Source organism: Erinaceus europaeus, chromosome 4 (assembly GCF_950295315.1).
Source record: "Erinaceus europaeus chromosome 4, mEriEur2.1, whole genome shotgun sequence".
NCBI lineage: Eukaryota > Metazoa > Chordata > Mammalia > Eulipotyphla > Erinaceidae > Erinaceus > Erinaceus europaeus.
The window spans coordinates 126,180,450-126,193,244 of record NC_080165.1 but is presented as its reverse complement, the minus strand read 5'-3'; positions in this window follow the sequence as shown (position 1 = coordinate 126,193,244).

Sequence of the window (12,795 nt, the reverse complement as noted above, 5' to 3'; positions counted from 1 at the left end):
TGATAGTTTTCCCGTTCTTTATGCCTATGGGAATATGGACCCAAGGTCATTGTGGAATGCAGAAGGTGGAAGGTCTGGCTTCTGTAATTGCTTCCCCAATGGCAGGACACATTGGTGAGGTCCTCTGTCCAGGGAAGTCTGGTCCGCATTATGCTGGCATCTGGAACCTGGTGGCTGAAAAGAGAGTTAACATACAAAGCAAACAAATTGTTGAACAATCATGGACCTAAAAGCTGGAATGGTGCAGATGAGGTGCTGGGGGGTACTCACTGCAGACTATTGTGTACTTTTGCTTTCAGCTACATATTTTGCCCTAGTTTATGGATATGTGTGAATATATGCTCTATCTCACGGGACCTGATCTATATCTATCTAGGTTTTGGGACTTTGTTAGGAAGTGAACCTCCTGGAATGGAATTAGAGAATACTATGAAAGGAAAGGTCTCATCTGAGTGATGAGGGTGTGCAATCCACACTTGATGTCTCTGTACACAGTCTGAGGTGAAGCATGCTGATACGGCACTCGTTGCATTGATTAGGTTGGAATCGGCGGATGCAATATTGTTTGGTATGAATTGAGAGAAGCATAAAGAAAGTGCGCCCCCCCCCCAAGGTTCCAGGACTGGAGGAAATATAGGCTCTACAGTGGAAATGTGAGGTTCCTGCTGTCTTAGCGTTCAAGAAGACAATAGATAGTTATTGTTTTCATCACATTATTTGGTAATTCAGTTAACTTTGAAAAATCACTTTGTTATGGTTTGCTGTATAGTACCCAACATCACCATAATTTATGTCCTTTGACATTATTTGTATATAGCTGTGCCACCAGTTGCTTCTGTTTTCCCTGATCTAGGCTTTTGAGAGGGTCAGCATATCAAAGACTCAGCCAATGTATTAAAAAGGCTCAGTCTGTGCTTTAAAAAGTTTAAGACGTCCAATCAATTTTCCCCCTCATATTAATTAAGTAGTGATTTATATGAATTCAAATTGATAGAAGTGTACATAAACACCATTTCCACCACCAAAAGACTGTGTCCCATCCCATCCCTCTCCCCCTCCCCCATGAAGCTGAACTTCCACCCTCACCATCCACCCAGGGTTTTTACTTTGGTGCCCTACTCCAAATTCAGTCAGATTCTGCTTTGAGTTTCCCTATCTGTTCTTCTTTCTCAGCTTCTCTTCATGAGTGAGATCATCCCATACTCTTCTTTATCTTTCTGACTTAACTCACTTAACATAATTCCTTCTAGCTCCATCCAAGATGGGTCAGAGAAATTGGGTTCATTGTTCTTAATAGCTGCGTAGTATTCCATTGTGTTTATATGCCACAGCTTTCTCAGCCACTCATCTGTTGTTGGGCACCTGGGTTGCTTCCAGGTTTTAGCTATTACGAATTGTGCTGCTATGAACATAGGGGCACAAATATCTTTTTGGTTGGGTGTTACGGAGTCCTTTGGGTATATCCCCAGGAGAGGAATTACTGGGTCATATGGAAGGTCCATGTCTAGCCTTGTGAGAGTTCTCCAGACTGCTCTCCAAAGAGGCTGATTTTATTTATTTATTAGAAAGATAGGAGGAGAGAGAAAAGGAACCAGACATCACTCTGGTACATTTGCTGCCGGGGATTGAACTCAGGACCTTATGCTTGAGAGTCCAGTACCTTATCCACTGCACCACCTCTCGGACCACTTAAAGTCAGTTTTTAAGAAAAAAGTACCACAGCAACATAACACACTGACCAAATGACACTCCAATTTTCAAAATGGAAAAATGAAAAAATATATATTTGATTTGAGGTGATACTATCATATAGTGTCATACTCAAATGTGATTTTAAAGATATGTGGCTATTGATGTGTGTAAATTAAAATGTGAGTGAGAGAGCATCTAAAATATCTCCACGGAATAGGTTTCTAGTCAATCCAAAGAGTTTGGACTAACTTTGTCATCTTAGCAGTCTAGAAAGAGATCATTTTTAAGTTCTGAAAGTTTTTATTATCCAGTGTGACTACTCCAAGTCCCATGTTTACTGAAGAAAGGAGTTTGACTTCCCCTTATAAATTTTTAAGATCTAAGTAATAATTGAGGTTATGACTATTTCAGAAACTACAACAAAGCAGTAAAGCAAATATAACAGCATGAATTATGACTGTAACACATAGTCCTTGTAAATGTAAGTCTCTGAAATGAAGTGGGAGACCTGTTAAAGAAGAAAAGCTCAGGGAGTCCGGTGGTAACGCAGCGGGTTAAGTACACGTGGCCCGAAGCGCAAGGACCTGCATAAGGATACTGATTCAAGCCCCCGGCTCCCCACCTGAGGGGGAGTTACTTCAAAGGTGGTGAAGTAGGTCTCTCCCCCTCTCTGTCTTCCCCGCCTCTCTCCATTTCTCACTGTCCTAAAAAAAAAAAAAAAGAAAAGAAAAGAAAAAAAAGTTCCTTCATTTTCATGATTTTGTGTGAGAGACCAAGAACATATTAAAAATTATTCTCTGGGGGCGGGGCAGTGGGGCACCTGATTGAGGTTGCAAGGACCTGGGTTCTAGGCCCTAGTCCCCACCTGCAGAAGGAAAGTTTCACAAGTGGTGAAGCAGGGCTGCAGATGTCTCTCTGTTTCTTTCCCTCTCTATCTCCCCCTTCCTCTCAATTTCTGGCCTTTTTTTTTTTGCCTCCAGGGTTATTGCTGGGGCTGGGTGCCTTCAGCAGGAATCCACTGCTCCTGGAGGCCATTTCCCCCCCTTTTTTGTTGCCCATGTTGTTGTTATTATTATTGTTGTTGCTACTGCTGTTGTTGTTGGATAAGGCAGAGAGAAATCAAGAGAGGAGGGGAAGACAGAGGAGGGGAAGAGAAGGATGGACACCTGCACATCTGCTTTACTGCCTGTGAAGTGACTCCCCTGCAGGTGGGGAATCGGGATCTCGAACAGGGATCCTTATACTGGTCCTTGCGCTTCACATCATGTGCAGTTAACCCGCTGCACCACCACCTGGTCCCCGATTTCTGGCTATCTCTATCCAATAAATAATGATAATAAAAATTTAAAAATTACTCTCCTGGAACTTTCCCCTCACTTCTAATTTCAAAGGAACGGACAAGAATGGGGTTGGTCTGGAATTAGCTTCTTCTGTAACTGTCAAGGGCAATATGTATTCAAAGTCAGATCAAAAGAAAAAGAAAAGAAAATGTGTACTAACTGCTAATACTGTTCAGTATTTCTCTGATTTAAGCTTTGTGTGTTTGAAATCTATCATCATGCTTAAGCTTCTGTCCCAAAGAATAAAAAGTATTATCTTTACATGTCAGGAATGAGAAATAAGAGCTTAATTACACAAGATCATACCCAGTATGATGAACTGTGACTCATCTTAGGCTTGCATAGTTTTCTTTGTACCAGAGCACTGCTCAGTTCTGGCTTATGATGGTACTGGAGATTGAACCTGGGACCTTAAAGCAGCAGGCAAGAAAGTCATTTTCATAGCCATTATGCTGTCTTCCCAGCCCAGGCATTTATAGTTCTTAAACCCATGCTTTACACCCCTGAGGTATGACTGTTAACATGGCTCTTTTAAATTCAGATTCATTTCAACTATCCAAAAATTTAAACCTTTCTCAGATAGCTTTGGATTAATGGAAAGTAGTGACTCTATTTAGATATCAATATTACTAGCAGAACCTCCATCATCCATTTAATATATGAAAATGTGAAACAAAAAGTTATTTTGACAATGCCCTGGCTTTTAACTATCAGTTTTCAAGCACAGCAAACATCTACCAAATCTTAAGTAGTGATTTTCTCACAATAAAAATTACCAAGGAATAGTCTATAATTTCTCAAAGACAAAACCAAAAGTGATGTACTAAGTATAAGTATCTGATAAATTCAGTTTGAAAAAAAAAACTTCACTCTTACATTGAATATATAAATACATATGTGCATAAATATAATTGAAGGGAAGAATTGTGATACAGGTCAAAAATCAATGTTCTTCATTTAGCCTATGAGATCCCAACAACTAATCTATTCATTATTCAGAATGGGTTTTTGAACTACTCTAGATAACCTGGCTTGTAATTAAAGATATTTTTATAGCAGTTGATAGCCTATATGTGTATGCTTTTTCCAAAAATCTTATAACCAAAAACATTTTCTATGCTACTAAGTTCTTAGTTTTCTGATAAACTGCCATTCCTTTTACCATTCTGTTAATATGCGGGAATATTAACATGGTCATTCTGTTAATATGGAGGAATGCATATCAAGCATTTTATAGAATCTCTTAGGCACTTTTTATGAACAGAACGATACTGAGCATTTTTCATAAGATAACTGATGTTTCTTGCATTGAAGTAGTTTTGTATTTTCACTGCATTGAAAACCAAGTCAATTTTCACATGCAGAAGAAAAAAGGACTTTGCAAAGAAAAGCTATTATTCATTATGTCTCACTTATGTAAATGGTGTAATAGTTTCCAAGTTTCTTATAAGCTCGAGTAACATCCTGAATTAACTCTTCCTTTTCTTTCCTACAAGCTATCAAACTAATCATTATCTACCATACTATAAAACTGTCCTTCCTGCAACAAAAAAGCAAATGACCCCATCCAAAAGTGGGCAGAAGATATGAACAGAACATTTACTACAGAGGAGATCCAAAAGGCTAACAAACATATGAAAAATTTCTCCAGGTCCCTGATTGTCAGAGAAATGCAAATAAAAATAACATTGAGATACCACCTCACTCCTGTGAGAATAGCATACATCAAAAAGGACAGCAGCAACAAATGCTGGAGATGCTGAGGGGACAGAGGAACCCTTCTGCACTGCTGGTGGGAATTGGTCCAGCCTCTCTGGAGAGCAGTCTGGAGAACTCTCACAAGCCTACACATGGACCTTCCGTATGACCTCTCCTGGGGATATACCCCAAGGACTCCATAACACCCAACCAAAAAGATATTTGTACACCTATGTTCATAGCAGCACAATTTGTAATAGCTAAAACCTGGAAGCAACCCAGGTGCCCAACAACAGATGAGTGGCTGAGAAACCTGTGGTATATATACACAATGGAGTACTATGCAGCTATTAAGAACAATGAGCCCACCTTCTCGGACCATCTTGGATGGAGCTAGAAGGAATTATGTTAAGTGAGCTAATTCATAAAGATAAAGAAGGTGAGAAAGAAGAACAGAAAGGGAAACTCAAAGCAGGATCTGACTGAATTTGGAGTAGGGCACCAAAGTAAAAACCCTGGGTGGAGGGTAAAGGTAGAAGTTCAGCTTCGGGAATCGGGCTGTAGTGCAGCAGGTTAAGCGCAGGTGGCACAAAGCACAAGGACCGGCATAAGGATCCCGGTTCGAACCCCGGCTCCCCACCTGCAGGGGAGTTGCTTCACAGGCGGTGAAGCAGGTCTGCAGGTGTCTATCTTTCTCTCCTCCTCTCTGTCTTCCCCTCCTCTCTCCATTTCTCTCTGTCCTATCCAACAACGACAACAACAATAATAACTACAACAATAAAACAACAAGGGCAACAAAAGGGAATAAATAAATAAAATAAATATTAAAAAAATAATAAAAAATAAATTTAAAAAAACAGTTCAGCTTCATGGGGCAGGGGGAGGGGGGAGGGATGGGATGGGACACAGTCTTTTGGTGGTGGGAATGGTGTTTATGTATACTCCTATTAATTTGAATTCATATAAATCACTATTTAATTAATATGAGGGGGAAAATTTATTGGACGTCTTAAACTTTTTAAAGCACAGACTAAGCCTTTTTAATACATAGGCTGAGTCTTTGATTTGTTGACTCTCTTAAAAGCTTTGTCCAGGGAGAACAAAAGCAATCAGTGGCATGGCTTTATGCAAATAATCTCAGAGGACATAAAATATGGTGAGGGTGTATATGATACAGCAAATCCTAACAAAGAGATTTTTCAAGGTTAACCCAATAGCCAGACAATGTGATTACTGCAATAACTATCTATTGTCTTCTTAAAACCTAAGACAACAGGAATCTCCCGCTTCTTCTATAGAGCCTATGTTTCTCCCAATCCTGGAACCTCTGAGGTGGGGCTCACTTTCCTGCATGCTTCTCTCAAGTCAGGACAAATGATATTGCATCCGCCAATTCCAACCTAATCAATGCAACAAGTACCATCTCAGCATGCTTCACCTCAGACTGTGTACAGAGACATCAGGCATGGATTGCCAACCCTTCACCCTCATCACTTGGGTGAGACCTTTCCTTTCATGGTATTCTCTAATTCCATTCCAGGAGGTTCACTTCCTAACAAAATCCCAAAACCTAGATATAGGCCCTGTCCTGTAAGATAGAACATATGTTCACATGTATCCATAAATTAGGGCAAAATATATACCTGAAAGAAAAAGATACAAAATAGTCTGTAGTGAGTCAGTATCAAGTTCATAATGAAATTGTGTCCACTTAGACTTAGATACCCGCCTCATCTACTTCCTATTACAGTCCTCTCACTCACTCCAAAGCTAACCTTAGCAAAGCAAGGACTGCAAAAGCTGAATGAGGGCAAGAGACTGGCATACTTTAAGGATGACTCTTTAGTCACTATCAGGCCATTCCACCAGCTGGGGCCCTAATCGGGGAGTCCTGAGTCTCCCAAACAGACTTGATGGGCCTAGAACTCAAATAAATCTCTCTCTCCATTTCTACCGGTCATTTCTATCAGGAACAACAAAATAGACCCCTTTGATGGCCCCCATAGGACCTTGCCCTCAACCTGGATCAATAATGGTAGAGAATGTTCCATCCTCCGAAGGGAGGATGGACAACATACTGTATGCTACACTTGAGGAAGATGGGTCGATATTGGGGCAGCATGGAATGTTCCTACTCATGACCACTGAATGTGAGCTCAGATCTAGAGAGATGTAGAGTTCACACAGGCTCCTAAGCTAATTATGAGCCCCAGATGACATCAAATTGGTGGGGTTTACAGTCAACAATATTTATACCCCTTTCCCATATTAGGGAGTTACTCTCTTCCCTGATCCAGGTTTCTGATCCTTTTCCCAGCCATGACATCATCTGCCCAGACAATAATTAAGATACACCTGCTTATCAGATTTCAGGCTCAGGAAAAAAAAAAAAAAAGCTAGTATAGCTAGAGGCCCTTTGAAATATAACTATAATATGCCTACTAGCTATCTACAAAATGGAGGACCCCCCAACACTTCATCTGCACTATTCCAGCCTTTAGGTCCATGATTGGTCAGCAATTTGTTTGGCTTTGTATATTTACTCTCTTTTTCAGCCACTAGGTTCCAGATTCTAGCAGGATGAAACCAGACTTCCCTGGACTGACAACCCCACCAATGTGACTTGGAGTTCCACTTCCCCACGGCCCTTCTCCACTAAGGAAAGAGAGAGACAAGCTGGGAGTATGGATCAACCTGTCAATGCCCATGTCCAGCGGGGAAGCAATTACAGAAGCCAGACCCTCAACCTTCTGCATCCCACAGTGATCTTGGGTCCATACTACCAGAGGTTAAAGAATAGGAAAGCTATCAGTGGAGGGGATGGTATACGGAGTTCTGGTGGTGGGAATTGTGTGAAGTTGTACTCCTCTTATCCTATGGTTTTGTCAGTTTCCTTTTTATAAATAATTTTTTTAAAAAAAAAACTGTCCTTCCTTAGTCTTTCACGCTTTTTTTTTTCCCTCCAGGGTTATCACTGAGGCTTGGTGCCTGCACCACGAATCCACAGCTCCTGGAGGCCATTTTTTTCCACTTTGTTGCCTTTGTTGTTGTTGTTGCTATCATTGTTGTTAGGACAGAAAGAAATCGATAGAGGAGGGGAAAACAGAGATGGGGAGAGAAAGACACCTGCCTGCTTTACCGCTTGTGAAGCGAACCCCTGCAGGTGGGAAGCCAGGGGCTCAAACCAACATCCTTAGGCTGGTCCTTGCACTTTGCGCCATCTGCAAGGCTGCATTACAGCCCGGCCCCCTTTCAACACTTTTTAAAACTTTCTTTTTAAGTACAAAGAACCTAATTTTTTTCTATCAAAGCTTTGTGTAACTCTTTGGGTAGAACTTCACCAAAATTAACAGTAATTGGACCTAGGACCTAAGTTGGTCTGTTTTGGCACAGTTGCTTTCAATAAGCTTCCCTCCAGATCTGACAAATGATAGAAATGTAATGTCTTTTCAAACAAGAGGACAAAACACAGAGACACACAGACCTTATTTCTCTCTCATCATATATATATATTTGTCACAGTCACTTTCATTTTATTTATTTACTTATTTTGCCTCCAGGGTTACTGCTGGGGCTTGGTGCCTGCACTATGAATCTGCTATTCCTTGGCGCCATGTGTGCTAAACCTGCTGTGCTACCTGCCGGGCTAGCGTTGCAGGCAGGAGAGAGGATCCAGGAACTCATGGTGGCTTGGTAATACAATTCTTTACTCACAGGGGAGCATACCAGAGCCTGGTGTGTGCACAATGGGTTAAGCCACGTGGCACCAAACTGCAATGGCCATCTCCCGCTCTGCACACCAGCCCTCCTCCAGGTCGGGACATGGGAGAGAAAAGAGAAGAAGAGAAGAGAGTGAAACCAGGAACAGAAGTGGGGTTTATGGGATAAAACCAGAAGTGGCAAGTAGGAAACAGAAATGGCTAGGAAAGTGGGTAGAGAGAGGCAAAAGGCATGCTGGGAAGGTGGAAGCATCCTTAGCAACTGTTCTGATGGTTTTAACTGGTGGGATTAATTAACACCCTGCAGGCACGGCGGGTCTCAAGGTAGAAAGAAGATAGATCAGGCAAAACAATGATTATGTAAATAGGCCATAGTGTCAGCAATGGAGGATGGACCAGGGGGGCTGCCCAACAGCTACCATCCAGCCCCTGAAAATCATTTTATAACCAGAACGAAACCTATCATTTATTGTTTTCCCATTTTGTTGCCCTAGTTGTTGTTGTGATTGTTATTGTTGCCATTGCTATTGTTGTTGGGTAGGACAGAGAGAAATCAAGAGAGGAGGGGAAGACTGAGATGGGGAGAGAAAGATAAGACACCTGCAGACCTACTTCAGTGCCTGTGAAGCAACCCCCCTGCAGGTGGGGAGCCAGGGACTGGAACTCAGATCCTTACACCAGTCCCTGCACCACGTGCCCTAAACTGGCTACACTACCATATAGCCCCTGCAAGTCATTTTCTAACCAGAACTAAGCCTATTATTTATTTATTTATGTTTCTCAAACAGGAACTATTAGTTTTTTAAACTTTCTAACAGCAAAAAGATACACATACAAATAGTTGGGTGTGTTAACATTACATTACAAAGCATATATATATACCTGTCAAATGAAGGTACAGTCAAACAAAGTGGACAAGTATTGCCTCAAGTGGCAAATACCACTTACAACTATAGTAAGGAGGTTTGATGGGTTGGTATACTTAATTTTCAAAGTTGAGTAGGCTCACTCAGACTATATTTATAAGTCCATTACCACTGAATTCTTAAAAAAGACTTAAGGCAGGGATCAGGTGATAGTGTACCGAGATAAGAGCAAGGAGCGTGCAATGATCTGGGTTCAAGCCCCTTGTTCCCCACCAGCAGGGAGGTTGCTTTGCAAGTGGTGAAACAGGTTTGCAGGTATCTATCTTTCTCTGCCCCTCTCTGTTTTCCCTTCCTCTCTCAATAACTTTGTCCTATCCAACAACAGCAGCAGCAACAATGGAAAATAAATGGCCTCGGGAGTAGTGGATTCATAGTGCAGGCACCCAGCCCCAGTGATAACCCTGGAGGAGAAAAAAGAAAAAAGAAAGGAAAGAGAGAAAGGAAGGAAGGGAGGGAGAAAGGAAGGGAGAAAGGGACTTCAGGCATATGTGCTGTACCAAAAAATAAACTTAAATTACAAGAGCCTGTAGACCATGTGAACAGGTAGGCAATAATGCCATATATTATCTGGTCCAAACTGCCCAGCTCTAACAACAGAACTACATCTATCATGTGATCCTCAAACCCTAAGCACACCTCAGTGTGGAGCCACAAAAAAAAACACACAGTAGCAATAACTCAGTGTCAACACATTTAGCCACTTCTCCAAACACCACGGTCCAACAGGCAGCTTCTTTGCTCTCGGTATCTGGAGCTTGGGACAAAAGGAGAAATCAAGTTCATTTGTTTCTTTTAAGAAATGACTTACTAGGAGATGAGCTGAAGTTGTTTGATTGTCGCTTTAAAATGCATAGCTGAGGAGGTAAAATTCCGTAGCCATAACTTCTACTGATACAGTAAAAATTAACAAGAAGTGTGCTCATTTAATTCTGCTTCCACTGTACAATCTTATCATGACAATGCCTGTTTATTTTGTTAAATCAAGTTTCAAGCAGGTTTTGTTTGCTTGAAGATTTGAAAATATATTCAAAGTCTTCAAATGTATTTAATAGTCACTTGCAAGAAACTTAGAATCCATACAGTTAACTCTAGTGAAGTTACCTCTTTCTTTTTAATTTCTTTATTGGGAAATCAATATTTTACATTTAAAAGTAGTGAATTTACCTCTATTGAATATGTGTACCACTAAAAAAAAACTTAAGTGTTAAATGCATACAACAAATACTATAGTTAACAAAAGAACATATTCAGAGATTTGACAGATCTAAGTACATCTAGAGATGTGTCCAATACAAGATAACTGTGATTTTGGAGAAACTTGGTCCATACTCCCAGAGAGACAAAGAATAAAAAGCTTCCAATGTAGGGGATGGGATATTGAACTCCAGTGGTGGGAATCTCATGATATTGTACCTCTCTTATCCTACAATCTTGCTAGTCATTATTAAATTACTAATAAAAATGTATTAAAACACCAATTAAGCCTCATCCACCTTCATTTTTCCATTCACTCGCCTTTATTCAAATACATATCAAAATTGTCTCCCAACACTGTGCACCTTCCATGAAATTAGTATAAAATTAGAAGAATAAACATCTGGCCAGTGCTTCCTTTAAAAGATTTAAAACAACAGAGATCTACTCAAGGTAGACAATTTCTCCCACAGTTTTGTAAGCTTAGCTCTCCTTATATTCAAACATAATTCTTTCTGAGACAACATGCTAATAAAGGAAACATTTTCTTGTGTACCTTTTCGAGTTTGGCTACCAAAGATTTTATTTTGTTGTCAGTAAATGAAATAGGTCAGCTTATTCAGATACAACACATCAGGTTTGCTAACCTTGAAAACACTGGTTTGGAGCTGGGGAGAAAGCCTAATGATTATATATATTAAAAAATAAAATAAATCCCTTTCATGCCTGAGGCATCAAAGGTCCCAAGTTCCTCTATATACCAGCACCACCATAAGCCACAAGTTGATCTGTGCACTGGAAATAAAAGAAGGAAGGGAGGGAGGAAAGAAAGAAAGAAAGAAAGAAAGAAAGAAAGAAAGAAAGAAAGAAAGAAAGAAAGAAGGAAGGAAGGGAAGAAATTGTGTATGTGTATGTGTGTGTGTTAGTATAATTAAAAGTAAATACTATGAAATCATTTAGATTTTATTAAAAATTCTAATATCAGTGAATATGGGGGCAGATTGGTGGCTCAGTAGTACAAGGGCATGTCTTGTGTGAAGCCTCGAGTTTAATCCCTGCTACCTCATATGACTAAATGGTGCTCTGATTTCTCTTCTTTCTGTGTCTCTCTCTCTCTCTCTCACCCACACCCACATAAATTTTTTTTAATAGAATGTAGTGAATATGGCTGAGGTTGAAATTATATTTTGGTTTTTTTTCTATTTTATTATCTTTATTTATTTGATAGAGATAGCCAAATAGAGAGAGGGAAGGGGGAGATAGAGTGGAAGAGAGACAGAGAGACACCTGCAGCCCTGCTTCACCAATTGTGAAGCTTTCCCCCCACAGGTGAGTAACTGGGGGCTTGAACCCGGGTCCTTGCACATTGTAACATGTATGCTCAACCAAGTGTGCCACCACCTGGCCCCTATATTATTGTTTTAAAGTGCTGTCCTTTGCTATCAGCAAGCTAGTTACATGTAAGTGAACAGAATTTTGAACTTAAAGCAAAGTCATTCATGTTCCTAGTAAAACATGGTGTTCAGATTCTATGGTGCTGTCTTTTCTGTGTTGTCCTGGTACTCTTAATTTGAAGATAAAATCTGAGCCTCAGGGTCCTCAGTAGTACAAGATCTGTCACCCCACTATTTCCTTTGCCTCTCTTCTCTTCCTCTGCTAACTCGGCTTGCTGTTTGGATATTGTTTTAGACCTGACATTCTCCTTTTTCCTGATACAAGTGCTTTCAATATGTTCTTTCTACTTAGATTTTTTTTTCCTCCTTTTTACTTTGGTAACTCATCTCCGTTTTTCAGAACTACACAGTTGAATGATTCCTTTGATAACTTCAAGTAGAACCTCACTGTATAATCATGGGACCCATATACTTTTCCTTCACAAAATATATCCATCGTAACTTAAATGTGTGGCTAGATGACTATTGTCTTCAACTCAGTACAAATGACAGTGACCGTATTCTTATTCATCATTAAGTCTCCAGTACCTTTTTTGCCCTATACCAAGTACAAAGAGGAAGTTCAACAAATATTTGTGTTAAATGAATTAATACCTCAGTACATGAGTGATTGAATGCTGTACCTGCATATAGTTAGTTGCACTGAATTTATTTGAATTATTTCCCCAGGACTTTAAACTTAACATGCATAATATCTAGGCAAGTAAAATAAAGCATAATTGATTAAACAAGAAGAAAGACATTAAGATTTTTAAAAGTTCTCTGCAAATAC